Source organism: Ursus americanus, chromosome 6 (genome assembly GCF_024610735.1).
Source record: "Ursus americanus isolate L20-20 chromosome 6, mUrsAme1.1.p, whole genome shotgun sequence".
NCBI lineage: Eukaryota > Metazoa > Chordata > Mammalia > Carnivora > Ursidae > Ursus > Ursus americanus.
In genome coordinates this window covers 73,986,086-74,012,660 of record NC_142132.1, presented here as the reverse complement: position 1 = coordinate 74,012,660, position 26,575 = coordinate 73,986,086, and the positions used below count along the sequence as shown (strand labels likewise).

At 38.8% G+C, this 26,575-nt stretch overlaps 1 protein-coding gene and 1 pseudogene across 1 annotated transcript in view; both read right to left on the bottom strand.

Annotated features, from left to right (window-relative positions):
- Positions 1–26,575, bottom strand: part of PCDH15 (protocadherin related 15) — a 1,630,853-nt gene that overhangs the window by 1,380,363 nt on the left and 223,915 nt on the right. The gene's annotated exons all lie outside the window — the stretch shown is intronic.
- On the bottom strand, positions 8,705–10,318 carry LOC123801719 (zinc transporter 6 pseudogene; annotated as a pseudogene).

The following is a 26,575-nucleotide window of genomic DNA, read 5'->3' as shown; positions in this document are numbered from 1 at the left end:
GAAGTATATTTATACATTATACTTTTTATACTAAAATATAAGATTTTAGGGGCACTGGGTGGTGCAGTTAAGCGTTTGACTCTTGATTTCAGCTGAGGTCCTGTTCTCGGGTTGTGAGATCGAGTCCTGCATCACGTGGGGCTCCCTGCTCAGCAGGGACTCTGCTTCCCCCACTCCCACTGCCCCTCCCCCTGCTTGTACTCTCTCTATAAATAAATCGATCTTTTAAAAAAGTAATAATAAAGTATAAGGTTTTAATTAGGGAAAACGAGTAATATTAATGATCATGATAATTAGAAACTAAACCAGTATAGCCTAAAAGTCAACACAAAATTAGAAATATTTTAGGAAAGGAATTGAAGAAGATCTGTAACCCTTTGTTTCCAGAACAGAACACTTACGCATTCATCAATTCCACAGCTGTAGACAGAATTGAGTGAACGGACGGAGCATCAGACCGAACTGAAAACCATTATCTCGGCCAAAGGAGGCCTAACCACCTACTTCCTGACCAGCACCTGCCCTTTGAACAGATATAAATCTACCATCTATTTCTCTCTCCATCTATTACCTACGAGCTTCTGTCCTGGGTTTCGGTCGTCATTTCTTATGAAAAGAATTGAGAACATTAACACAGCACATCTCACAGACTCTCTGATCCACCCTTCCAGGCTCCGGGACCGGCATTAATTTCTAGCTAAATGCATGTGGTGTGTTTTGAGATTCCTTAAGTCGTGCTATGGATGAAATGTTTTTGCTACCTTCAGCTTTCTTAGATGGTTTTTGCTCTTATAGGGAATTCTTGGCCTTAGTCTTCACTGGTTTCTAAAACCTATTTTATTTATATTCAGTTTCCTTTCTTGTTAATTTTTATTATCTTTTCTAATTTCTAGCCAAAGTATAATTATATTAAATATCATAATAACATTATACTCTCTCACCTATATTTTTCTGGCTTTCTTAAAGCTTTCAGGATATTTATTCCAATAATTGGAGAATCATCATGTTCATAAAACTTCAGTATCATGTTTGGCCTTTGCTCACTAGCAAGAACATTGAACTATGGAGGCTGTATCTATCTCCCTGTGGTTTAGTCACTGCTCAGTGGGGCTCACAGTCCAAGTACAAGAGAAAGAGAAGTCTCCCTCAAAAAGCCCTGCCTGTCTCTTATTTTTCTCTCTTCGTTCCCAATCTCTCATCACTTCTCACTCTTGAATCTATGTGTTCTTAAAAAAAGAAAAAAATTTTTTTCTTCTGTGACAGCACTAATAAGTTAACTTATTTGTTCATTGTCCTACTCCATTGTTTTGTTGTTCTAGAAAACAGTCACTTGGACCTATTTTAAAAAACAAAACATTAATGAACATCAGAGTGCCAGGCATATGGATTCATATATGTGAAGGTCGGGATGGTGTCTATTAATGGTTTTTAATCCAGAAAACAAGTCTCCACTTGTCGACAGGCCATTTCTGTGCTCTCTCCCACATCAAAAACCTACCTTTTCCTTATAGATGGAACAGTAAAGAATCATTTCCCTTGGCACCCTAACTAAGGCCTTTGGCGACTACAGATGACTTCTTCAATGTGATTATTCTCCTAAAGTTCTCCCATAAATGTCCTAGCAGTCTAAAGATCTGGAACCAAGGATAAGAAAACAATTACTGAAAAGGTTAAAAAAAAGAAAGAAAGAGGGAGTAAGGAAAAAGTTGAATATATGTGTGAAAAATCTTGTAAAAACATATTGCTTAAATTTAGTATTAGGCATTTTGTATTTTATAAACTTAATAAATAACAACTTATCTGGTACATAGTAAACTATACTTCACACATGTCAGTTCATTTAATACTTTTAAAAACACTACTTCACATATGAGCCATTAACATAGGGATAAATGAAGTAATTTGCTCAAGGTTGTACACCTAAGTAATTATTAGAACTATTGGTCAAACCCACTTAGTATGGCTCCAAAATCTATACCCTTAAATACTATATTTATCAACACATGTGCAGTTCTTTACTGTTTGAAAACAGGGTGTGTAGCTTGGCTTTCTGAAAGGTCGTTCGCATACGTGCAGCAGCACTAATGAGTTTACTACAGAAGAAAAGGGAAAACAATGTAACACCCAAAGCAATCTGCACATCCAGGGCAATCCCTATTAATATCAACAGCATTTTCACAGAACTAGAATACTAAAATCTGTATGGAATTACAAAAGACCCCCAAAAGCAAAAACAATCTTGAGAAGGAAAAAGCTGGAGGCATCACAATCCCACATTTCAAGATATACCACAAAGCTACAGTATTCAAAACAGTGTGATATTGGCACAAAAACAGACACATAAATCAACAGATCACAGAGCACAGAAATAAACCAACAATTATATGGTCAAGTAATATATGACAAAGAAGCATGAATATACAACGGGGAAAAGACAGTCTTTAATAAGTGGTGTTCAACAAAAGAATGAAACTGGACCAATTTCTCACATCGTGCACAAAAATAAATTCAAAATGGATTAAAGACCTTAATATGAGGAATAAAACCATCAAAATCCTTGAAGAGAGCACAGGCAGGAATTTCTTTGATGCTGGCCATAGCAACATATTTCTAGATAGTTTTCCTCAGGCAAAAATACAAAAGCAAAAATAAACTATTGACAATACACCAAAATAAAACAGCTTTTGCACAGCGAAGGAAACAACAGAACAAAAAGACAACCTAATGAATGGGAGAAGATATACACAAATGGCATATCTGATACAGGGTTAGTATCCAAAATATATAGAGAACTCCTACAACACTAAATAAATAAATAAAACAAGTAAACAAGCAATAAGTAATCTGATGAAAAATAGACAGAGGAGGAGGCACTGGGTGGCTCAGTCGCTTAAGCATCTGACTTTGGCTCAGGTCATGATCTCAGGGTCTTGAGATCAAGCCCTGTGTTGGGCTCTGCACTGGGTGTGGAGCCTGCTTAGGACTCTGTCTCCCCACCCCCACCCTCACTGCTCTCTTTCTAAGCACACACACAAATTTTGTTTTGTTTTGTTTTTTTGTTTTTTATTTTTAAAGTAGGAAAAAGAGGGAAACAATAGAAAACACAGCCTTAATTTTGTCTCCTTTGGCTGGTGAGCATTAGATTTCCCTACTTCTACCAGAAAAGGCAGTCATTCTAGAAGAGCTAAGGGTGTTAGCAAAGAAAAAGCAATAATCATCCAAGAACAGAGCGCTGTAAATGTCGGGTAAGAAATTGAGGAAAGCTAGTAACTTATTGCCAAAGGAGAATAAAAGAAGTGACACAGAGAGAGTCAGATGGGTGAAAAATCAGACAAAAATGCTTACAATCAGAAATTGTGCTCATCTGAGAAAAATAAAGGCATGTCTATTACCCTCAACTTATCAACTTCTCATGAAAGGACAGGTGTGGTATGGAGGCTGGAAGAATTACAGAGTGAGTGATGGTGTTGCAGTTGTCCAAATATTCAGTGGCCAATAATAGATAAAAACACTAAAAATACATAGGGAAATAAATTAAGAAAGATGTGAACAAATTGGTTTTAGCCCACAGTTTAAAGAGTTTAAGAGCTATCTGACACTACAAGCCAGATGATCAATAATAAAGCGGGTGAGAAGAATAATAGTCTCCGTAGGAACCTGTGAGTATGTTACAGGAAAAAAAAAGAGAATCAGCAGACCTTAACATAGAAAGATTATCCTGGATTGTCCTGAAGGGCCCAAAACAATTATGGGGGTCCTGACAAGTAGAAAAGGAAAACAGAGAAGTAACACCAGAGTAACGCAGCATGAGAAGGACTCTACCCACCACTGCTGGCTTTGAAGACAGAAGGGGACAGAGTCCCAGCTAGAGTCTCCAGAAAAAGTACACAGCCTGGCTGATGTCTTGCTATTAGCCCAATGAGACCTGCATTGGATTATTTCCATTAGAACTCTAAGGTAACAAATCTGTGTCATTTATGCTACTAAGTTTCTGGAAATTTGTAGAAAGTCAGGCCATGGCCATGAATCCCTCTGCAGGAGCTTCATCCTGTCACTGCAGTGGGTCCTGACTAGGGAATGAGTTCCCATGGCACAGCTAGCTAGAGTCTGCTGTGCAGAAGAACAGGAGCTCCTCCTTCACGGCTCTTCAGAGGTTGTCCTTGCGCTCTGAAGCAGCTGCTTAAATCTCTGTGATGCTCACAAGCACTTACGTCGATGTGCTTTGATCCCCATCTCCTACTGCCCTAAACTATTTCTTACCCTTGAAAACATACCTGATAGGGCTGAAAAGAACTACAGCCATGTCACTCCTTCTTATAATGGAGAAACCAGACATTTAGTCCATAGGTAACCATGGAGTGAACATGCTTGAAATAGCATATTAAACTATATCCTAGAATATACACAATTATGTTTTAACCATATAACTGCATATGTAACAGTATATAATTATCTGTTATTATATAAAGAAGCATTAAGAGGCATTATCAAGACATGACTTGGACTTGGGTTAAGATGGCGGAGGAGTAGGGGGACCCCTTTTTCAGCGGACCCCTTTATCAGCGGGTCCCCCGAGTCGAGCTGGATAGGTACCAGACCAGCCTAAACAACCACAGAATCAGCCTGAGATGCAGGAAGATACATCTGGATCTCTACAAATGAACATCTCCAGCGCTGAGTATTGAGGTACGAAGCAGGGAGCCGTGAAACCGCACACAGATATCGGAAGATAAACGGAAGTGGGAGGGAGCCTCCGCCTTCGGGCGCCAGGAAGCGGTAGCCACCTGCACGGGGGAGCAGGCGGGCTCACGGAGGGCACCGCGAGAGAGCGGACTGAGACCATGAGCTGGGAGCATGCGCCACCAGACTTTTCACGGAGCTCCGGTGCGCTCACTGGAACCAGACTGAGACCGGGAGCTCCGGGAACGAGCGGGGGCAGCTGGCAGCGTTAGAAACACAAAGGACAGAGACGCCCCGGCCCTGGAAGTGAGGGCAGGGAGGCCGGGTGCGGGGCGCACATCCCGGGATACTGCAGGGTTGAGCAGCACCAACAGAAACAGAGTTAAAGTGGCCAGAACATCAGTGGAGAACGGTCCGCGATCCCTCTGTTCTGAGACAGAGGCTGGGATTCAGCTACTGCTGCTCTGACTCTCAGAAGAGGCACAGCAAACCGCCAGGGAAAGCCGCCAGAGAACAAAAGCCTGGAAAGACCGGCTCACAGTGTGCCCATCCCCATCCCCCCTCGCAGGGGACACGGAGACTCTACCCAAACAGAGTTGCCTGAGTATCAGCATGGCAGGCCCCTCCCCCAGAAGGCAGGCTGAAAAATCAAGAAGCCTACATCCCTAAGATCCCTATAAAACAAGGGTGCACGTCCTGGGTCCTGGTCAATAATTTGGGCTCTGGACAACACCACAACCTCTCCTCATCAGAATGACGAGAAGGAGAAATCCCCCCCAGCAAAGAAAAGACAATGAGTCTGTGGCCTCTGCCACAGAACTAATGAATATGGATATAATCAAATTATCAGAAATGGAATTCAGAGTAACAATGGTCAAGATGATGTGTAGACTTGAAAAAAGTATTAACGAAAATGTTAATGAGAATATAGAATCTCTAAGGGCGGAAATGAGAGCGAATCTGGCAGAAATTAAAAATTCTATGAGCCAAATGCAGTCAAAACTAGAGGCTATGACGGCCAGGGTGAATGAGGCAGAAGAACGTATCAGCGAAATGGAGGATGGGTTAGTAGAAGAAAAAGCAAAAATAGAAGCTGGACTTAAAAAAATCCACACCCATGAATGTAGGTTACGGGCGATTACTGACTCAATGAAACGTTCCAATGTCAGAATCATCGGCATCCCCGAGGGGGTGGAGAAAAACAAAGGTCTAAAAGAGATATTTGAACAAATTGTAGCTGCAAACTTCCCTAATCTAGCAAGGGAAACAAACATTTGTGTCCAAGAGGCAGAGAGGACCCCTCCCAAGCGTAACCATGACAAACCCACGCCACGTCACGTCATAGTGCAATTCGCAAATATTAGATCCAAGGATATAGTATTGAAAGTGGCCAGGGCAAAGAAATTTCTCACGTACCAAAGCAAAGGTATCAGAATTACGTCAGACCTGTCTACACAGACCTGGAATGAGAGAAAGGGTTGGGGGGGCATTTTAAAAACTCTTTCAGAGAAAAACATGCAGCCAAGGATCCTTTATCCAGCAAGACTGTCATTCAGAATGGATGGAGAAATAAAGACCTTCCAGAATCGCCAGTCACTGACCAATTTCGTAACCACGAAACCAGCCCTACAGGAGATATTAAGGGGGGTTCTATAAATGTAAAAAGGCCCCAAGAGTGATATAGAACAGAAAGTCACAACCGATAGAAACAAAGACTTTACTGGCAACATGGCATCATTAAAATCATATCTCTCAATATTCAGTCTCAATGTAAATGGCCTAAATGCTCCCATAAACGCCACAGGGTTGCAGATTGGATAAAAAGACATGACCCATCCATTTGCTGTCTACAAGAGACTCATTTCAAACCTAAAGATACATTCAGACTGAAAGTAAAGGGATGGAGTACCATCTTTCACACAAGTGGACCTCAAAAGAAAGGTGGGGTAGCAATTCTCATATCAGACAGATTGGATTTTAAACTAAAGACTATAGTTAGAGACACAGAAGGGCACTATATTATTCTTAAAGGATGTATCCAACAAGTGGATATGACAATTATAAATATATATGCCCCCAACAGGGGAGCAGCAAGATACACAAGCCAACTCTTAACCAGAATAAAGAGACATATAGATAAAAATACATTATAGTAGGGGACCGACCTCAACACCCCACTATCAGAAATAGACAGAACACCCATGCAAAAACCTGGCAAAGAAACAAAGGCTTTGAATGCCATACTCGACGAGTTGGACCTCTTAGATATATATAGAACACTACACCCCAGAACATAAGAATACTCATTCTATTCTAATGCCAATGGAACATTCTCAAGAATAGACCATGTTCTGGGACACAAAACGGGTCTCAACCGATACCAAAAGACTGAAATTATTCCCTGCATATTCTCAGACCACAATGCTTTGAAATTGGAACTCAACCACAAGGAAAAATTTGGAAGAAACTCACTTGGAGACTAAGAACCATCCTGCTCAGGAATGACTCGATAAACCAGGAAATCAAAAATCAATTTAAACAATTTATGGAGACCAACTAGAATAAAAACACAATGGTCCAAAACCTATGGGATACTGCAAAGGCACTCCTAAGGGGGAAATACATAGCCATACAAGCCTCACTCAGAAGAATAGAAAAATCTAAAACGCAGTTTTTATATTCTCACCTCAAGAAGCTGGAACAGCAACAGAGGGACAGGCCTAATCCACTCACGAGGAAGCAGTTGACCAAGATTAGAGCGGAAATCAACGAATTAGACACCAGGAGTACAGTAGAGCAGATCAACAGGACTAGAAGCTGGTTCTTTGAGAGAATTAATAAAATTGACAGACCTCTGGCAAGACTTATCCAAAAGAATAGAGAAAAGACCCAAAGTAGTAAAATTATGAATGAAAAAGGAGAGGTCACAACCAACACCAGTGAAATTGAAGGATTATTCGAAATTTTTATCAACAGCTTTATGCCAATAAATTAAGCAATCTGGAAGAGATGGAGGCCTTCCTGGAAACCTATAAACTACCAAGACTGAAACAGGAAGAAACTCATAACATTTCATACTACCAGTGTATGATTTGATAAATTGTTTATAGTTTACTTTTTAAAAAATTTAATACATTTATGTTTTAAAATTTAACCTCAGGGGCACCTGGGTGGCATCTGACTCTTGATTTCAAAGATTACAAAGATTCAAAAGTCAACCAATGAAAAGGTGACAAAAAAAGATAATTCCATCATTATGTCAATATTTGGGGTTTTTTATTAAGTCTTTTTTAAAATTACATCAGTATTTAATTAAATATAAGACAGAAAACTGGAATTCCTTCATCACACATTATCAAAGGATTTGATATTCATTTAACCAAAATAAAACACTTCAAGAACTGCAGACTATTTACACATGTATTGAAATATTTTAATGAGAAAAACTACAAAAACACTGATTAAAAATTTTAGATTATGGAGGATAATTGAATATGTTCGGAAATTCCAGATACAATTTTTTTGCTTTCCTTTTCAAGACATAAATCTGGAGGGCCTCAAAGAAAAATGTAGCAGCTAGGTTTGGAAAAGGTATAAAAGAGACTTTCACTTTTAGAATGGACATTTTTTCCCTTTCCTAAAATGTATATTTCTTCAAGAAGCATGTTTATAAATTTCACTGAAGAAATTATATTTTTAATAATGTAACAGACCTGCTCCATCAAGGGGTTCTCTAATATAGATAATATCACACTGCAGTCAACTACAAAACCAAAAATAACAAAATTTAAATTTAGAGAAACACTCTAAGGGAAGCCTATTTAAACCCTGTAACATTTAGAAGTTCTCACAGCCATAAATACATTTCACAAAAATATAGTTTCATCAGTGTCATGTAATGTGAACAAACCTACCATTCTCTAACATTTTGAATAAATGATTAAATAGTCAATGCACAGTTGGATTACTAAATAAATTGAAAGTCAAGGAGTCAGAATTTCTCATAAAAATAAATTACAGTACATCATGGTCTCAGTTGTACAATTCTATTGTTAGTTCCAGATCTACTTGGGAAATTTTAAAACCAGTCCTGAATCCTGCCACTCCAAGTCCTTGATTAAGCATGTTTATATAAGGTGCATTTCCATGATTAACACCCAAACCAGTAAGGCTTGGGTGTTTAGCAGAAAAACAGGGCTCATGTTTTTTCCAGGAGTGTTAAATGAACATTCTGGAGGTGGACTACTAGGTTTATCTGGAGGCAACGTGTCAGGGTTTGAATCATTAGTACCCTTTAAAGGAGGCACTGGAATTAGGTGATGACCTGAAAAGTGTAGGACATTAGTTGCAACAGGTCTAATCCAATTATCACTGATAAGTTGAACAAAGTAGACACTAGAGCTTACCACCTGCTAGTCACATGAGCAAGAACTATGTGTTCGTTTGCATCTTGTCAAATTTTCCCATGCTCTGATCCAGCCAATGAGACAAAACCTAGGGTCCAAAAATGCCATTTGAAACTTCTAAAACTCCTTCCAAGGTAGATCCCTCTCTGGTACGTTTGTCCAACTGACCAATAACACAGGGTGGTGTCTGGTGGGACACTCGGCCACTGTACACACTCATTGGACACAGAGTGCCAAACGTCATCAGAGCTATGGCTGTGCAGGCAGTGTCTACAGCAAAATAATTATTCATTTCAATTAGCATATATGTAGTACAAAGAGCAGATGCTCCCGCAAGATCAGTTAAAACAAGAGGATGCATTCAAGGAGCGAAGATACTGCTAAGTCCTAGAAGAATTCTACACAAGCTTCGACTAAGAACTGCCACGTGCTCTCGTTGCCAACTTGTATCAGCAGCTTCAGAGACAGAAGCAAAAGGTTGATTCCAAACGGAAAGCATCATGAACAAGTTAAAAGAAAGAGCCACGAAAGTACAAACTAATAATTGCCCCGTGTGTATCCCGAGCTGCTCCAAAAAAGAGTGCTTTCTTTTAACATAAAGAGAGCTCCCATGGGGGCAAATACAGTGGAGACCTCGAGTCTTTCAAATCCAAGTGAATAGATCAGGCTTGGTTTCCTCATCACCACCCAGGAACTTATCAAACATTCATTAAACTAAAAAGATCAAACAGTCAAGTAGGTATTGGCAGGGAAAGCTCTTACTGATAGCGGAACTACGTCACATCAGCAGGATGTCAGCACATGTAAAGTTTACTGCACCGAAGAGCAAGGTCTCCCAGGACCCTCAGTCAGCTGCGACAAGTCTAGAGGTAAATGGAATTAAGATTTGGAATAGATGAGATTTGGGAATCTCCTCTTCATGGTTGGTCATGTGGTACACCCTCTGTGGATCAAAGACATCTGTAAAGGATACATGTTCACAGACTTAACTACCTTAAATCCTAAGTGAAAATCACCTTAAATGTCGGAAATTTGTAACACATACTCTTATGATAAAGAGTAAGTGAGACAAAGAATTACATGATACAAAAAAATTCTGTACATTTACAGAAAGTGAATGGGCAGGCAAATAATATTGTATGTAAAATACAGTGACTCAAGAAAGGTTACAGGCCATATTTCACAGCTTATAAGCTTTTTTTTTCCCCCCTCTAACATTGCATTTTCCTAAACCCAAATGACCTTTTTTTTTTTAAGATAAGTATTTTCAATTAAATTATCTAAAGGTCCATATTCGATAACTATGTAATGATTTAAATTAAACATGATTTTTTGGGTCATGATGTGCCCTAGTCATTCCCCTGTAGGTCTATGACCTTGAGCTCTAACCATCCTTCAGATGCATTCTTATAGTTAAAGCTTGTAACAAATTTCATCTTATTTCTAATTCAACGTCAGAGAATTAATGTGTTGACATTGAAATAATTAATCCCCGTATAATTAAAGTGATATATATTTAACCACTTAATAGAACAAGGAGTGCATATAAAAAAGAATCTAAGAACTAGATTCTCTACCTGAAAGGAAAACAGTTATTTTGATCTCTATGCTAATTCAACCCATGGCCCCCAGAACAGAACTATAGGGCGCTCTATTTCATTCTGTCTTTAATGAATCCAAACTGAGTAACTGGAACCAATAGCCACTTATTCACAAATGTAGTCTATTTCTAATTCTTGGCCAAATAAGCTCTCAGAAAGATGATTTAAAAAAGAATCTTAGCACCCATATATATGACAAAGGTATTTTGGCTTGCAAAGAATGAATATAGCTTCTATTCTGGCAAGATTTTTAAAAAGATAAAATCAGCATCATCCTTACAGGAAATAACTCCTAACCCCCTCTGTTCTATTTGAAGAACAGTCACAAATCATTTTAAAGTCCTCACTCCCAGTGGTGAATTCTCACACTGTCCTAGGCTTTCTACTTTATGGGATTTGAAAAATCAATGAGATAATTTCATTCAGAATAAAAATGTGAGCACCTTGAACTTGGAAAGGAGCAAATGACACCATAGCACATCAACATCTTCCATTTGGCACCAGCTGGTACAGAGGTTAAGAATTTCTAAAAACAAAACCACAAAAACCAGGAAAGAGAGAGGGAGATGGCTAGTTGGAGGAGGAAGGGTGATATATAGACAGTACACACACAACTCCGTACCAGCTCAAGCCCTTAATCTTGGTGCAATGATGGTTTTGGTAAGGTCCTGAAAACACTAATGGAAGTGAGTGTCCATGTAACATACCAAAGAAGGTTAAGGAGCACGAAGGAAAGCTCATTCATCACAGACGCAGACAAACTTAGGCTCAATTGCCCATTCTGCCACTGGTCAGCTCTAGGACTTTAGGGCAAGCTATGTGCCCCCTTTTAACCTCAATCTTGTCATCTGAAAAATGAGATTAATAGCACCTACTTTATAGGGTTCTTGTGGGGATTTTATGAAGTCTCAGGTTATGAGTGTCGAGGCTGTAGAGGCTGTGGTTCTAGAAGGAGAACCCATGGAGAAGGCAGATCACCCAGATTCTAGTCTTTGTTGAGCCCCACACCAGCTGTGCACCTCGCATGTGTGACGGAAATTCTCTGAGCCTCATCTCATCAATTTCGTCTGAAAAATGCACACAATAATATCACTTCTACCTTCCTCATTGTTTCTATTCAAATCAAGTGAGATCAATTTATAAATGGGATAATATTTTAGGATAATATTAAGTATGAGAGAGAAGCACTCTTTAAAGACCTTTTTACTTTCAAAGTACCCTCCAGACTCTTTAGGGAAAAAATGCATGAAAAAAAGCACGCATTTACATTACATTCTTTAAAAAGGTTAAATGTTTGTTAATTAAAAGGCCTAATTAACATTGAAAGGTTTAATGCTTACTGAGATCAACTATCTTCACTTGCATCAACTAAATTAATAAAAGTGAGATTAAATAGCATTTATACAATATTTATCTTGAAATCTCATATTCTGTGTTAAGTCATTTTGTCCCATTTAAAGAGACGGACTTTAGTAAAGTAGTATTTTCCACTGAGAATGACTTAAAATAAGAATCTTACGTTATTATGAAGCCTCTTAGGTTTTCACTTTGGATTTCAAGCAAAGTAATCCACCCTGCTTTCTATATTAACTGCAACACACAAAAAAAGCCCTTTATAACAAGGTATCATTAGTCATAGATGTTTTTAAACAATCACTCCAAATCGGACTCCTTGAACAAGTATGTAAAGAGAAAACAGTCATTACAGCATTTCAGAGGAAACTCAGAAGGCCTATTAGGATTGGTGGGGTTTCCTGAATATCATGCAAGTTCTCTGACAGTTAGCAAGAGCTAAAAACAAAACAAAACAAAAACAAAAACAAACCAAAAACCACTAGGCTTAAAAAAGAAAGTTATCTGAGGTTATGATGCATTTGACTTATTTCAGGAAAGTCTAAAATACTCAAAGGGATGATGAGTTGCTCAGTAGTGCCTTTTTTTCCCTTGGGAGTGGGGAGGGCTCTCTGAAATATAAATGTCAGCAAAAGAAAACCAAATATTCAAAAAGCTACTGAGGTTAAACAAGTTTTAATTCAGCTTTACAAGAAAATCCATGTCGGCCAGGCTCAGTTGCTCCTGCCACTCTTGGTTAATATGGTATGGGTTTAGCAACAGGTGGAATCATTCATTCTGGTGTCTGTTCACCCAACATGTATTATCGAACACCTGTTACCTATCAGTTAGTTTCTAGTCCCCCCGGTTCCAGAAGGAAAGCAAGCATACAAAGTTGCTCATCTCTTGAAGATCACATTCTAGAAGTGAGAGGAAATCGATGAATGTGTATTTACGTGAGGTGGGAGTATTTGCTAGACAGAAAACCAAGGAATAAGGGACATGGGGAATTTAGGGGTAGGAACAGGAGGTAGCAGTCCAAAACTAAATTATTTTTAACTTTAAAGCGGCATCTGAAACGCGTACCAACCAGAGCCACAGTCTGAAGAATACAACTGTGTGTCATAGAACTCGATTACAAACTGAACTTGCCAAAAACTGGTGAAGGCCTCAAAAAGTAACAATTATAATGCCCCAAACAGCAAGTTATTTGTTGAAAACGTATTGAAAATCTAGGGACTGCAGTAGGCGTTTTATATATATTACTTTTTGTTATGATATTTTTGGGTTTCTTTAGAGATTGTTGTAGATGCAGCATGGCTACATATTATTGGCAGCTCCTGCCATCAGGAAGTAGAGCCTATGTCACCCCACCCTGAATCTGGTGTTTCATTAGTAGATGGTGGGAGAAGTAACATCACGGGGAGTCCCAGGGCCTCATTTCAACGGGAATGCAGCTTCTGCCTTTCACTCTCTGGGACCCTGAGGGTGCCATGCAGTGAGGAAGCTTGCAATGGAAGACCACTAGCGTAAAGATTTCAGACAATTCAGCTCGGGCTCAGGCAAACAAGCAGTTTCTGAGAAAATTTAAGTGAGATTGGCAGAAAAACCTCCCAGGTAACCCACACAGTCCACAGACATAACAAACGTTTGTTGTGTGAAGCCTTTAATTTGGGGGCAGGTTTTGATGCTGCAACAGACAGAGAAACTGAAGCTGCCCATGTTCAGAGGCTCACAGCGAGAAAGAACAGAGCCAGGACTGTAAGTCACATCTGTCCGAATGCAACTGCTGACCTTTGTCGCACTGCAGGTCTAATTTTCCTGAAAACCCATTTCTTTATCATGAAAAAATGAGGTTAAAATAATCCATAAATTTCTACCATAGTCAACATTTCTATGATTCTGTGAATCTATGAGCATTTAGGTGCATTCCCTGCCCAACCCCCTCCTCAAAAAATCACAGTATCCCAGCAATTTCCCGGGTAAAAGTTCTTAAATCACTAGATTAAAATTCCAGTTGTATCACTAATGCTTAAGCAACCTAACTGAAAACAAACTATTTTCAAATATGTAACAACAACAACAACAAAGGTGGAGGGATTATAATAGCCATCCAGCACAGCTGTGAGGAGATGGAGTAAGGGGTATGAAATGCTTTCAGTGCACGCACAGAGTTACATTCAGTGCAGTGGAGCAGAGAACGTGTGTGTGTGTGTGTGTGTGTGTGTGTGTGTGTGTGTGTGTGTGGTCATAAGTAACATCCAAAGTAATACCTGCTCATTACATGGCATCTAAGATTAAAGTTGATCCCCAATCCTCCGATGGTCCTTTCATTGAGAATCAAGGTCTAGAATCATTCTCTTTTAGAATTGTTTTGGAATTCTAAGCCACCACGTAAGAAATCCAACTTTTCTGAGATTATCAGGCTGTGGAGGAGGTCAAGTTAGTCACCTGAAGAGGTCACACAGAGAGACAGGACCATTCTCGTCAGTCCAGCCATCTCGATCCAAGTGACGGGGGTTCATGAAGCTTTCTGAGGGTGCCAGCTTCAGCTCCATGTACATAAGGGGCCACACAGACAACAACCTACTTCCGCCCACCAACCACCAAAATCACAAATGATGACATATTATTTGGTGACAGTTTATTATATAGAAATAGATAACCAGGACACATGTGTTTCTAAGTACAAGACAGACAAAATTCTTAAAATTTCTGTCTCAGTTAATAACTTCACGGCTGCTTGGAACAGATTTTCTGGCCCCTTCCTCCCCGCACTGACCGACACACACACACACACACACACACACACACACTCCTGCATACAGATCTAAATCTACATAGGCATATAAAATTGCATTATTTTCAAGTTGCTCAATAAACTATGACTCTGTAGTGATAAACGTACTGTAAAATAGAGGATAAAATATACTAAAAATGATGGCAAACACAAATTTGACTATTAAACTCCACCATGAAACTCACAACAACCATGAATCAAGAAAGAAAAAATAAGACTATATAGATCTCTCATTGCTGAAAGGGAAGAAACACTACTACTCCAAATTATGTCGTTTTCCTAGAAACAAAGGAAAATTCTTTCAAGGGTTCATTTTATCTGGGCCACTAGATATCACACAAAAAAAGTCTGATATTAATAAGAACTCAATTAGTTTTTACACCAAAACCAGAAACCATAAAAGAAAATGTTAAATGTGAACTTAATACGATTTAAAAAACAAGAAAACTTTGGACTTTTTTCTAAACCATATAAAAAGAGGTAGTTTCCTTCATATTAGAAAGGTTCTTATAAATTCATTAGAAATTGGGATACTGACATGAACAGGCAGTTTATATAAAAAGAATCAATGAAATGGCTTTGAAATATATGAAAATACACACAGTCTACTAGCTATTAGAAAATGCAACTTAAAATAAAAAATGATGCAGTGTTTTCAGATCTCTGGCAGAGATAAAATAGACGTGATGACCCGACACGTGCTGGGGGAGCTGGAGGTACCATCCCTCTCACGTCACCGTGGATGTGGGTCTCCATGGCTCATTGGCAGGCGTTTCTGCAATAACTCTCCAGCATACACCTCTAGGACTCCACCCTACACAACTGTTTGCACACATTTGCAAATATTTCTGTAAAGATGGTCATTAAATCACTGTAATAAACATTTTAGTCTAAAAATGGACAGTCTGTTAATTGGTAAAATATTAACATTCAAATATTGAAATTTTATGCAATGTTTAATAGATATAAGCATGTACCCAAATACATAGAGAACTCAAATATTTATTCTTAGGTACATAAAGCAAAGTACAAGTCAGTATGCTTTTTACTTTCTCATTCATATAAAAAATGGGGCATGGGCTGTATATATGCACATATGTGTGCAGGCATTTGCATGGAATATTTTTGGAAAGATTCGTAAAAACCAATATATCTGGGAAAACTTATTTTTTTAATTTAATATTTATAAAAAATATTCCCTGGGAAACAGGGGAATAACATGAGTAGCAGCCTCATTTTTGTATAATTTTTCCCTATTTATTTAGATTTGCATTTTTACCATGTGCCATTATTTCTCTCTAAAATTAGTGGGGTGGGGAGAAATTCAATGATTTCCCAACGGCTTTCAAATGACATGCAACAAAATAATTGTAATACACGAATGCAGTATTTTGGGAGCTGGAGGTTGTGTAGTTACATTCCAGAGAATCCCAGAATCCCCCTGAGTTACTGGGTACCACGGCAGAGTCTGATGGGGAGGCGAAGTGGTCAAAATTCTACCTCTCACCCTCACCAGCTTCAGTCAAAGCGTTCCACTTTTATCTATTTTATACATTGCAGCTACACAAAAGGCTTTGTTTGAATGGGAAAATTCCACTGCTAGACAAGTCTGAGAATTCTTGGCATATAGGAATACACTAACAACATATCCCCTAGCTGTCAACTGTGACACAGGACACAGCTGGCTAGTTTGATTTTAACCTCCATCATTCCATGATAGTTGAAGGGCTCCTTATTTATAAATCTATGCAGCAGCCACAAATCATAAAGCCGCCTACTGACCTCTCTTGTTTGAATGCATTCTGATTATGGGACAGTATCTATAAAAAGCATTGGCAATTTATTTACCAAATTTTCCAACAGGGGGGAGAAAAACCCAAACACAAAAACAACAAATGTTTTATATTTATTTCTGTAAGGTTTCCTGTGCTTTATATAACAGAATAATTTCACATCAGCCTTTATAACTTTGTCACATTTACTGAGGAATCAATTGTGGGAATCTAGAACTTCAGAGAGCACAACTTGATGTTTTCCTTAATAAAAAGTTTTCAGATGTGAAGTCTTGCCGGTTACTATGGCCTATGCTTGCATCACATTCCTTCTCTAACTGCAGCTAAATAGGTCTTCTTTCTCACGTCACTTTCCGCTATCATTTAAAATGTGTTGGCTCCAATATTTTATTGCCGAAAGCACAGCCTGCTTGTATGTCTGAGACCACATCTGCTTCCTCAGGAAAAGTGCCCTGTGCAACAGAGAGCTGCTGCTACAGACACTGGTTTCTTCCTACTGTCTGTAATTCGGGCAGGAGGAGCTTCTCCTGATGCTCCTGATACAAACGACAGGTCAAACACCAGGCTCTCTTGCAAGGCATAATTCCTACAAATTGTGACTCCTCCCCCCTCTTATGTTTAACATCCCTTTTCAGCCACACTTGTCTACTGGACTCTATCCAGATGTCTAATAACTCCTAGCAACTGATCTTTCCTAACAGTTGATCTTCATTTCTGGATTTAATTTTCATCACTGTTCTTCTTCCCTTGATCCCTTCCCATGGGCCACCCCTCTGGGACTTTTCCTTGGACATTCCTATCTCCGGGCTAAGTGATGGCTTCATTTGTTCTAGGCTCCATTGAGATCCTAGATAAGACGAACTTCTATCCACCTGGAAGGAGAGGTCTCACAGGATTTTCAAACAAAATTCAAGGTTTGAGATTCTATCAGGTCAACAATAAGGATTTAATTCCTGAAAGCTATTCTATATGTACAATCACAAAGACTTTTGAAAAAATCTTATTTGACAGAGAGAAAGAGAGCGAACATGAGCAGGGGGAGCGGGGAGGGGCCGAGGGAGAGGGGGAAGCGGACTCCCCACTGAGCAGGGAGCCCAACGTAGGGCTCCATCCCAGGACCCTGAGATCATGACCTGAGCTGAATGCAGACATTTAACCTACTGAGCCACCCAGGTACCCCACGAAGACTCTACATTAGAAACTGACTAGGTATTAATGGGGAACTTAACATTGGTCATCAAAAGCCCATACCCCAGAAACGATATTTTTACTAAAAAAAAAAAAATAAGAAATGGAAGTTTTCTCCATCATAAACTCTGGTACACTTGATTTTTACAACAATATTGACCTGTTCCCTAAACTTCACTGATCTATTAGGTAAAGCAGCACCAAGCAGTTTGTAGGAATGGATTAAATGTTAATGTCTCCTCATCATTTGGAACTGAGCCACTGGAAATTTGCAAGCTATCCTGCTTTGTTGTTGTTTTTAATAGATAGAGGGCAGGTAAGGGAATCAGATCATCAGAGGTAACCAATCCCCTCTCTGAATAATTCTGGGAGAGGTGTTAACTGGATTAAGAAAGAAGGCCACTAACAATAATGATCACATTCCTCTCTTCTAGTTATGTTAATATAATTGCATATGTACATCCAAACAATATAGTGAAGAATAGTACAGGAGAAATGAACACCCTATGGTGAATCAATCTTTTTCAAGTCAAAGCTGACGTATCAGTATCAGCTTCCCTGAGGGAGAGTGTGGAAAGTGGGGGGTGAGGTGAGACTAAGATGGTAGGCAGGCTGTCTGGGAGAGAGGGGTGAGCTGAAGAGCTGTCAACTGCAAAGGGAAAGCAGAGAGGATGTAGGAAATGTTCCAGCAAACCAGCTGTGCACTACTACTTTAAACAAGCCAGAGAAATCACTACTTTTTTTCATTTTAAAAAAATAACGCATCTCTAGAATGCAATATTCTTGCTTAATTCTCAATTATCTACGTACAGTTTAGCACTAATCTTTGCAGTTGCTAATTTGCAATAATGTCACTCTTCCAAAGCATCAAGAACATGGTTAATAAAAGCCAAATGGAATGATAACACAGTCATGAGTGAAGTTAAAAATAGAAATATGGGACATCCGTACAGAAAGTGTTCAAAATCCATGCACATCTTGCATTAAGCCAGATTCCCGATGTGTCTGCAATCCTGGAGGGACAATTTTTGCACACTGGGAAGTTGCCTCATTTTTCTTATCTTCCTCAGAGGAACATACTATCAAGATACCTACAAAGCCTCTTAAACACGGAACTGTAATTTTCAACCACCCCCATTCATATCTCGAAGCCAGTATCTGAAACAGTACTAATGTCTGGTCTTTGAAATCTAGGAGAAGTTTAAATACCCAAAAATAATGTCTCTGTGAAAAAATACAACAATAAACATTCAGAAAAAATTTTGATATCCTGCAAAGTGGTGAATACATTACAAATCCTGATTTAAATCTATAACATTAAATTCTTTTAATAAAATTTTAATTTGGGAATATTTTTAAAGATGCTTAACAGAGAGAGTGAGAAACACTGACAGAACGAGTGGGAGAAGGGGCAGAGGAAGCAGCAGACTCCCCGCTAAGCAGGGAGTCCAACCCAGGACTGGATCCCAGGACCCTGGGATCATGACTCGGACAGATCGCAGACGCTTAACCAAGTGAGTCACCCAGGCACCCTGGAATATTTTTAGATTTTCCAAAATATTGGGGATAGATTATAAGGTTTCCACATATTCTACACCCAGTTTCTCCTATTATCAAAATCTTACCTTCTGGTTCATTTGTCATTAATCAATACTGATATACTCTTTTAATCTTAAGTTCATACTGTGTTCAGATTTTCTAGCTGGTACCCAGGGTCCGTTCTGCGGCTTTATCGGTTCGGCAAGCCATCCAGGATACTGCATGGTTGTTGTCACGTCTCCCTAGGCTTTTAGATGTGACAGCTTCTCAAACTATTTTTGATGACCTTGACAGTTTTGAAGTAGATCGGTCAGGTATTTTGTAGATTGTTCCTCAAATGGGAATGCAAAAAATTTTTTCCATGGTTCACCCCAATTGAACTTTTGGGGAGGAAGACCACAGAGGTAATGTGCCATGCCCATCCTTTATCAATAGTACATACTATCAACATGACTTCCTGTCGCTGATCATGATCATTTGGCTCAGAGAGGTTTTTTCTGGTTTATCCGTTGTAAATTTATCTTCCTGCCCTTTTCGAGAGAAGTCACTAGCAGGGAGTTATGTTCCCCCTTTGCAGATTGGAGTATTTATATAAATTATTTGTAATCCTTCTACAGGAGAGGTCTGTCTTTTCTCCCCCATTTCTTACTTCCATCATTTCTTTGTATCAGCATGGGTGTGAGGATATTTTATACTTTGGTTACACAATCCAATATTACTCTATTGTGTTGTTCAAATTGTTCCGTATTTGGCCATCAGCAGCTCTTTCAGGAAGCTCCTGAGCCCCTTTGACATAATCCCATGATTGTGGGCTTTTTTTTCAGAACTTCCTGACTTTCTGGAAAAATCAGATGTTCCAGGCTCATGTTACATATTTCTTGCCTGAGTCCTAGAACCAGCCATTTCCCCAAGGAATCTTATTTGCTTTTAATGGCATTAGAAACCAAGGTCTGGGCACCAAGGGTGCACACTGCCACTGAGTCTGGTGGCTTCCAGGCTCCACCCACTGCCTGAACAAAGAACTGTGGGTGAGCTCACTAATGTATGCACATATATCTGTACATGTCTTTCCGCGCATCCATCCAGACCTACATTGAGCTAAATACGAATTCATGCATAGATCACCCTAGTCTCTCTCTGCTTACCTAAAACTTCTCACCAGCAGTGAGAAGCTTGGCTCCCAAAGCTTTCCAAATTATTTGCTTATAAGAATCTGTAACTTTCTCTCAAAGTCTGTTTTCTAGGGGGAGCCTAGGTGGATACATACACAGACACAGACTTGAAAAAGACTTCAGAGATCTTCGGATTCATCCTCACTTTTACATATGTGGGGATTGAAGTTTACATGACTTATCAAAGGTCATAAAACGAGTTGTGGACGTATTTACAACAAAAGCCAGGTGTCTGCTTATTAAAATTATTCAACATTTTAGGTTTTAGAGTGACGCAGCCAAACATTCATATTACAGATGAAAAAACTTAACATCCAGAGAGTTTAATGGTTTACATCTGGTTAATGATAGACTAAAAGACCATGTAAAAGAGGAAATAATGACAAGCAAATCCTACACCTACCTGAAGAAACCATTAAAATGTTAATAATCAAAAATGTAGTCTTCAGCTAAACTAGGAGTTCATATCACCGTATATTAGAGACAGATATTCTAAGTAAATGTAAGAGTATAGCTACAATATTTTGAAATAGATAATGATCCATGACTCAGTACTGAAGGAAAGTGAATCCATTTAGGTAATTACAGAATTGCTCACTGAGATACAACAGTTTGCTTAAATTCTGCTTTTTCCTACACAGCAGGGAACAATGTCATTCCAATGGTCTTGACACTCTTCACAGTCATGAAGGAAATAAATGTTGATATAAGTCTGCCAAAGTAACGTGATCAAAGACCTACTGTTATTTGATTTGCATAGGAGTTAATATTCATGGAAAACACTAGTATATTTCATTACAGGTAAGCAACTTTTTGGTTATTAGTGTAAGTCACATTAGAAAGTACAAAATATAATTTTTCTAAAAAGTGGTTTTTACAGGCTTTTTAGAGTGAAGTTTGCAGAGGACATTTGCAAAGTAATATAAATGAGCAACAGAAACTAAAATAAAAATTAATATAACATTTAGCTCCTATCTCAGGCACCAAAGTTTTATATGCATTACCTTATTTAATCTTCAATGAAAATACTTTCCTTATTTTTGTTTGAGGAATCTGTGGCACAGAGCAAAACAAATCTAAGAGGTAAGGTGTGCATTCTAGCATCTATTGAATTTCAGCTTTTGTTTTGAAATGAAATTGTAGGGGCTTTGTGTTCAGAGATCACCTTGTCTGGGGGTTCTTTCTGCTACCTGCATGTTAGATAGCCTATAGGACTAAAATAGAATATCACTCTGGGACCTTAGATGTAGTCCTCAAATTATGCACAGAGTCACATGGATTTTGTTTTGTTTTGTTTTTAAACACTACTCATTGGACCCCAACCTCAGGATTCTGGAGTAGACTCCCATTATTTCTATTCCAAAGAAGAGCCCAAGTAATGTCAGTGGCCTGGACACCACACTTGAAACCACAGATTCAGAATATTGAATTAAAATCTCTAGAACTGGAAGAATTGGAGCCTGACCAGCATTTGCTGGTTTTTAATTGAAATTTGCAACCATACAAAAATGTATGGAGAACGAATCGCATGTATCAATTAACCCAAGTCAACAAGTATGGACTGTCTTGTTTTATATATTACATAAAGTTTCATTTTTTTTTTCTTTTCCTTTTTTTTGGGGGGGGATCCCATTTCTATTTCCTTCGCTTTTCTTTTCCTTCTGTTATCCTTCATTTTTTCTTTCCTTCTGTCTTTCTGGAGACTATTTGAAAGCAAATCCCAGAAATGATTTCCTTCAAAGAATTCACATGCCGGGCACCTGGATGGCTCAGTCAGTTAAGTGTCCAACTCTTAGTTTCGGCTCAGGCCACGATCTCAGGGTCGTGAGATTGAGCCCCCCATCTGGCTCCCTGCTCAGCGCAAAGTCTGCTTGAGATTCTCTTTCCCTCTGTCTGCCCCTCCCCCTGCTCATGTTCCCTCTTTCCCTCTAAAATAAATAAATCTTGAAAGAAAAAAAAAATTCACAGGCATTTCTAAGATTTTTCTTAAATAACCACCATCCCGTTATTACACAGGTGCCTCTAAAGCATACTCTGCCCAGATTTTAATACATAGCCAGGATTAGGAAACTCTAATGCTAGTCCCAATTCCTTATTTTACGTAATTCAGGAAAAACCAAGAGACAAAATGACCATTTAGAATATGGCCATTTAGAATAGAGGTTGGAGGGCTGGAATTTGAGGGTTAGGGCATGAGACCTCTATCTTTTAAACTACATTTTCCTGTAGAAAATAAAAAATACAACACTTTACAAGAAGGAAAACAAACTGTAATAGGATTGAAGAAGTAATGGTGAGGAGAGGGATTATTGTGTTATGTTTGGATTGTGTTACAATGTATTGTCTAAAAATCAAATGATTGTCTCTGCAGATGCGCTTATTTACAGATATTGGTATGTATGGTGTCCTGGAAAGTTGATTCAAGCCAGAACTTTAGTTCAGGGTTACCAACTATGTATGGCTTTAGTTTCTAGCTCACCATATACTTGTCCTAAGTCCTAGAACAAGTTACTTTTCAGTTTCCTAAACTGTGCAACATGAATAAGCAGGAGCAACTAAAAAACAAAGCAAAACAAAACAAACAACCACCACCACCACCTGGAACAAACTTTACAAAACACTAATAAGTTAAATGGACAAATTAAAAAATACTTATTTGGCCATGCCTTTGTTTTAGAGACTGTAAATGATTGTGACTATTTCCATTTAAAAACGTGCATGTAGGGACTCCTGGGCGGCTCAGTCGGTTAAGCATCTGGCTTTGACTCTGGTCATGATCCCAGGGTCCTGGGATCAAGTCCGTCGTCAGGCTCCTTGCTCAGCGAAGAGTCTGCTTCTCCCTCTGCCTCCATTCCTCCCTTGCTTTTGCATGCTCTTTCTCTCAAATAAATAAAATCTTAAAAAAAAAATAAAACTAAGACGTGTATGTGTGCATGGTTTTAATGTGCAAAGTATTACGGTTCTAACTTTGAAATATTCTAAATCTGTTTAAGGACTGGTTATATCTGATTTAAGCTATCCATTAAATGTACCCGTTACTAAATAGTTGAATCTGATCTTCAAACTACTATTCAATTCTCTAACATTTTTTTTTCATTTATAGATCATTGAATGATGTATGAAAATCAGATATCCTTTTTAGTTTACTGAAAGGTACTGATTATAAAATTTCAAAATGAAAATTTAAAGAGCTTATATTAATGGCCCCTTGATGAATAGAATAAAGAAAGAAAATTAAGATTGAACGAACTTGTCAGAGTTGAATATTTTTATTTTTGTAAACATACAGTCTGGGTTTCCTCTAGCTCATATAATCTAGGATAGGGGAAACCTCAAATAGGTGAGCAAGCTTGGAAATTTTCAGTTTAAAATTAGCCGATGAAATCCAGCTTCTTCGTATTCTTTAACACTATAAAGTAAAAGAAGGAATGAATCTGGATAGGCACAGGGTGTGAAGGAAACTGTCTTCTCTTGGGTTTTCTTTCCATTTAAAACTTAGCTTCCTCATTCTCTTGTGTCACCAAGAACTCTACAATGCAGCGTGCATGGTGTGATTACAGAATGAGAGAAATACCTGAATTTGATATGAATTCTATCAGAGGAACCACATCTGCCTGCCTGTGACAACTCTCATGAATGCTACACACACAAGCATGGTGATGCAAACGTACATAAAAATAAATTTTAGTGTCATTTGGATTCAGGAGTGTTAAAAAAACAAAACAAAACTGAGGACATATGTATCAATGTCTTCGGTACTTAGTACAACTGATTTATTGCTTTCCGGAAAGCTGCTTTCTTTTTCAGGCGAACTATGTTTCAGCATCAGAATGAAAGGCAGCATGGAGATCTCCCCTCTGGGTCAGTCCAACACTTTGAAAACACGTCCCCACAACCTGATTCACCTTGTAGAGGAAAGAGAAGATGCCAGCCCTAGGTTATTCTAAGGAAATCAAGCAAAGCATGGCCTTTTGCTGTTGGAAGCTCATTATTGACATAAACTGAATTTCTTCTCATTTTGTCAATACTCACACCAGCCAAAATACAGCTGGATGAATTTTCATCAAAGTTTGACATTTTAACAGTTGGATCTAAGACACAGTTTATGTGGTCTCTTCAAGATTTACATGGAGGGGGTATCAGATGGGTGGTCATCCCTCAGAGTTGTTAAAACCGAAGTCTCGTCGGAGACAGCCAAGGTTGCCAAAAGAGCTACGCCAGAAATACTGGAAAGACGCTGGCAGACGAGACAAACTTTGGTTCCATAAGTTAGCTGCCATTCAGAATCACAAGGGCACACACTTTGATTTTCAGTTTCAGTTTCTACTAAAGATGCTTCCTACATGCGCAGTTTGTCTGAGGAAGAGAGGAGAATCGTCAGGGGTTTTCTAACGATGGTATCTTGAAGCAGAGGGCGGCAATAACGCCCCCACGCCCCCACCCACCCCTCCACCCACAGGCTACGGAGACCTTTCTAAGACCGCTTCTGACCAGGAGCCTAGTGTTGTATCAGACACTGGGGTGGATCAGTCTCCCCAGGAAAGAAAAAAAAAATTACTCTTCTGTAAGTAACTGACTGCATGCAGAGGCATTCTGGCTCCGGCAACGGATCACACAGTGTGCGTGTACTTGGAACGGGAATGTGCCAGTCCTGCAGGATTACATTCAATCCACGTCAGGATATTTTATACTCTGACCCCACACACATATCAATTACTCAACAATGACTGTGAGAACCAGGCTCAGTAGCTAAAACTGGATATAAGTTATCAAGATCAGCTTGACACACCTGCTTGGTTATCATTCATAATATTCATTCTTAAGCTTAAAGACAATAAAACACTCGTAAAATTTAGCAAACAAAATATTCAGCCCATACCTCTCCAAAGTTGTTCCACGCTGAGAATGGTCACCATTTCCATCATTTTAGTTAAGAAATCTGAAGTTATTACACTTGGATTTATTTGAACAGGTTACAAAATAATTCCACTCTTAACATGGTTTTATTCTTACTCTGTAAATATAGTCACGGATGTTACCCATGAATGTCTCACAGAAAAGCGCAAGCCACTCCTTTGTCATCATTTATCACATTGTGTGTGCTCGTTTTGTTTTTCATAGCAAGTTCTTTAAGGAAATAAAGACTATTCACTTTATTCATTTGAGTTTTGGGGGTTCAGTTTTTGACTGGTTCTCCTCTATACTGCCTTTCAAATCTGAGCAAACCCAGTGACTGAAGTGAGAGTAGATGCTAATGAAGTAACTAATCTTCCAAAACGGTTGATGAGAAGGACTATTTCCATTTCTTTTTTTTTTTTTTTTTTTTTTGGCATTACAAGAATAAATTTTATTATGATAGATTCTGGTAATTATTGTTCAGAAGGTCTTCCCATTACCTTTTTTTTTTTTTAATGTAACTGTACTTTGCTTATCCCACTACCCATTCCTAGTAACCAATGTCTTAGTCCCTACCACAGAGAGACTTGCTATTGAGTTTTTTTTTTTTAATGATTTTTTATTATATTATGTTAGTCACCATACAGTACATCCCCGGTTTCCGATGTAAGGCTCGATGATTCATTAGTTGTGTATAACACCCAGTGCACCATGCAATACGTGCCCTCCTTACTACCCATCACCGGTCTATCCCATTCCCCCACCCCCCTCCCCTCTGAAGTCCTCAGTTTGTTTCTCATAGTCCATAGTCTCTCATGTTTCATTCCCCCTTCTGATTACCCCCCCCTTTCTTTATCCCTTTCTTCCCCTACTGATCATCCTAGTTCTTATGTTCCATAGATGAGAGAAATCATATGATAGTTGTCTTTCTCTGCTTGACTTATTTCACTTAGCATTATCTCCTCCAGTGCCATCCATGTTGTAGCAAATGTTGAGAACTCGTTCTTTCTGATAGCTGAGTAATATTCCATTGTATATATGGACCACAACTTCTTAATCCAGTCATCTGTTGAAGGGCATCTCGGCTCCTTCCACGATTTAGCTATTGTGGACATTGCTGCTATGAACATTGGGGTGCATATGGCCCTTCTCTTCACTACATCTGTAT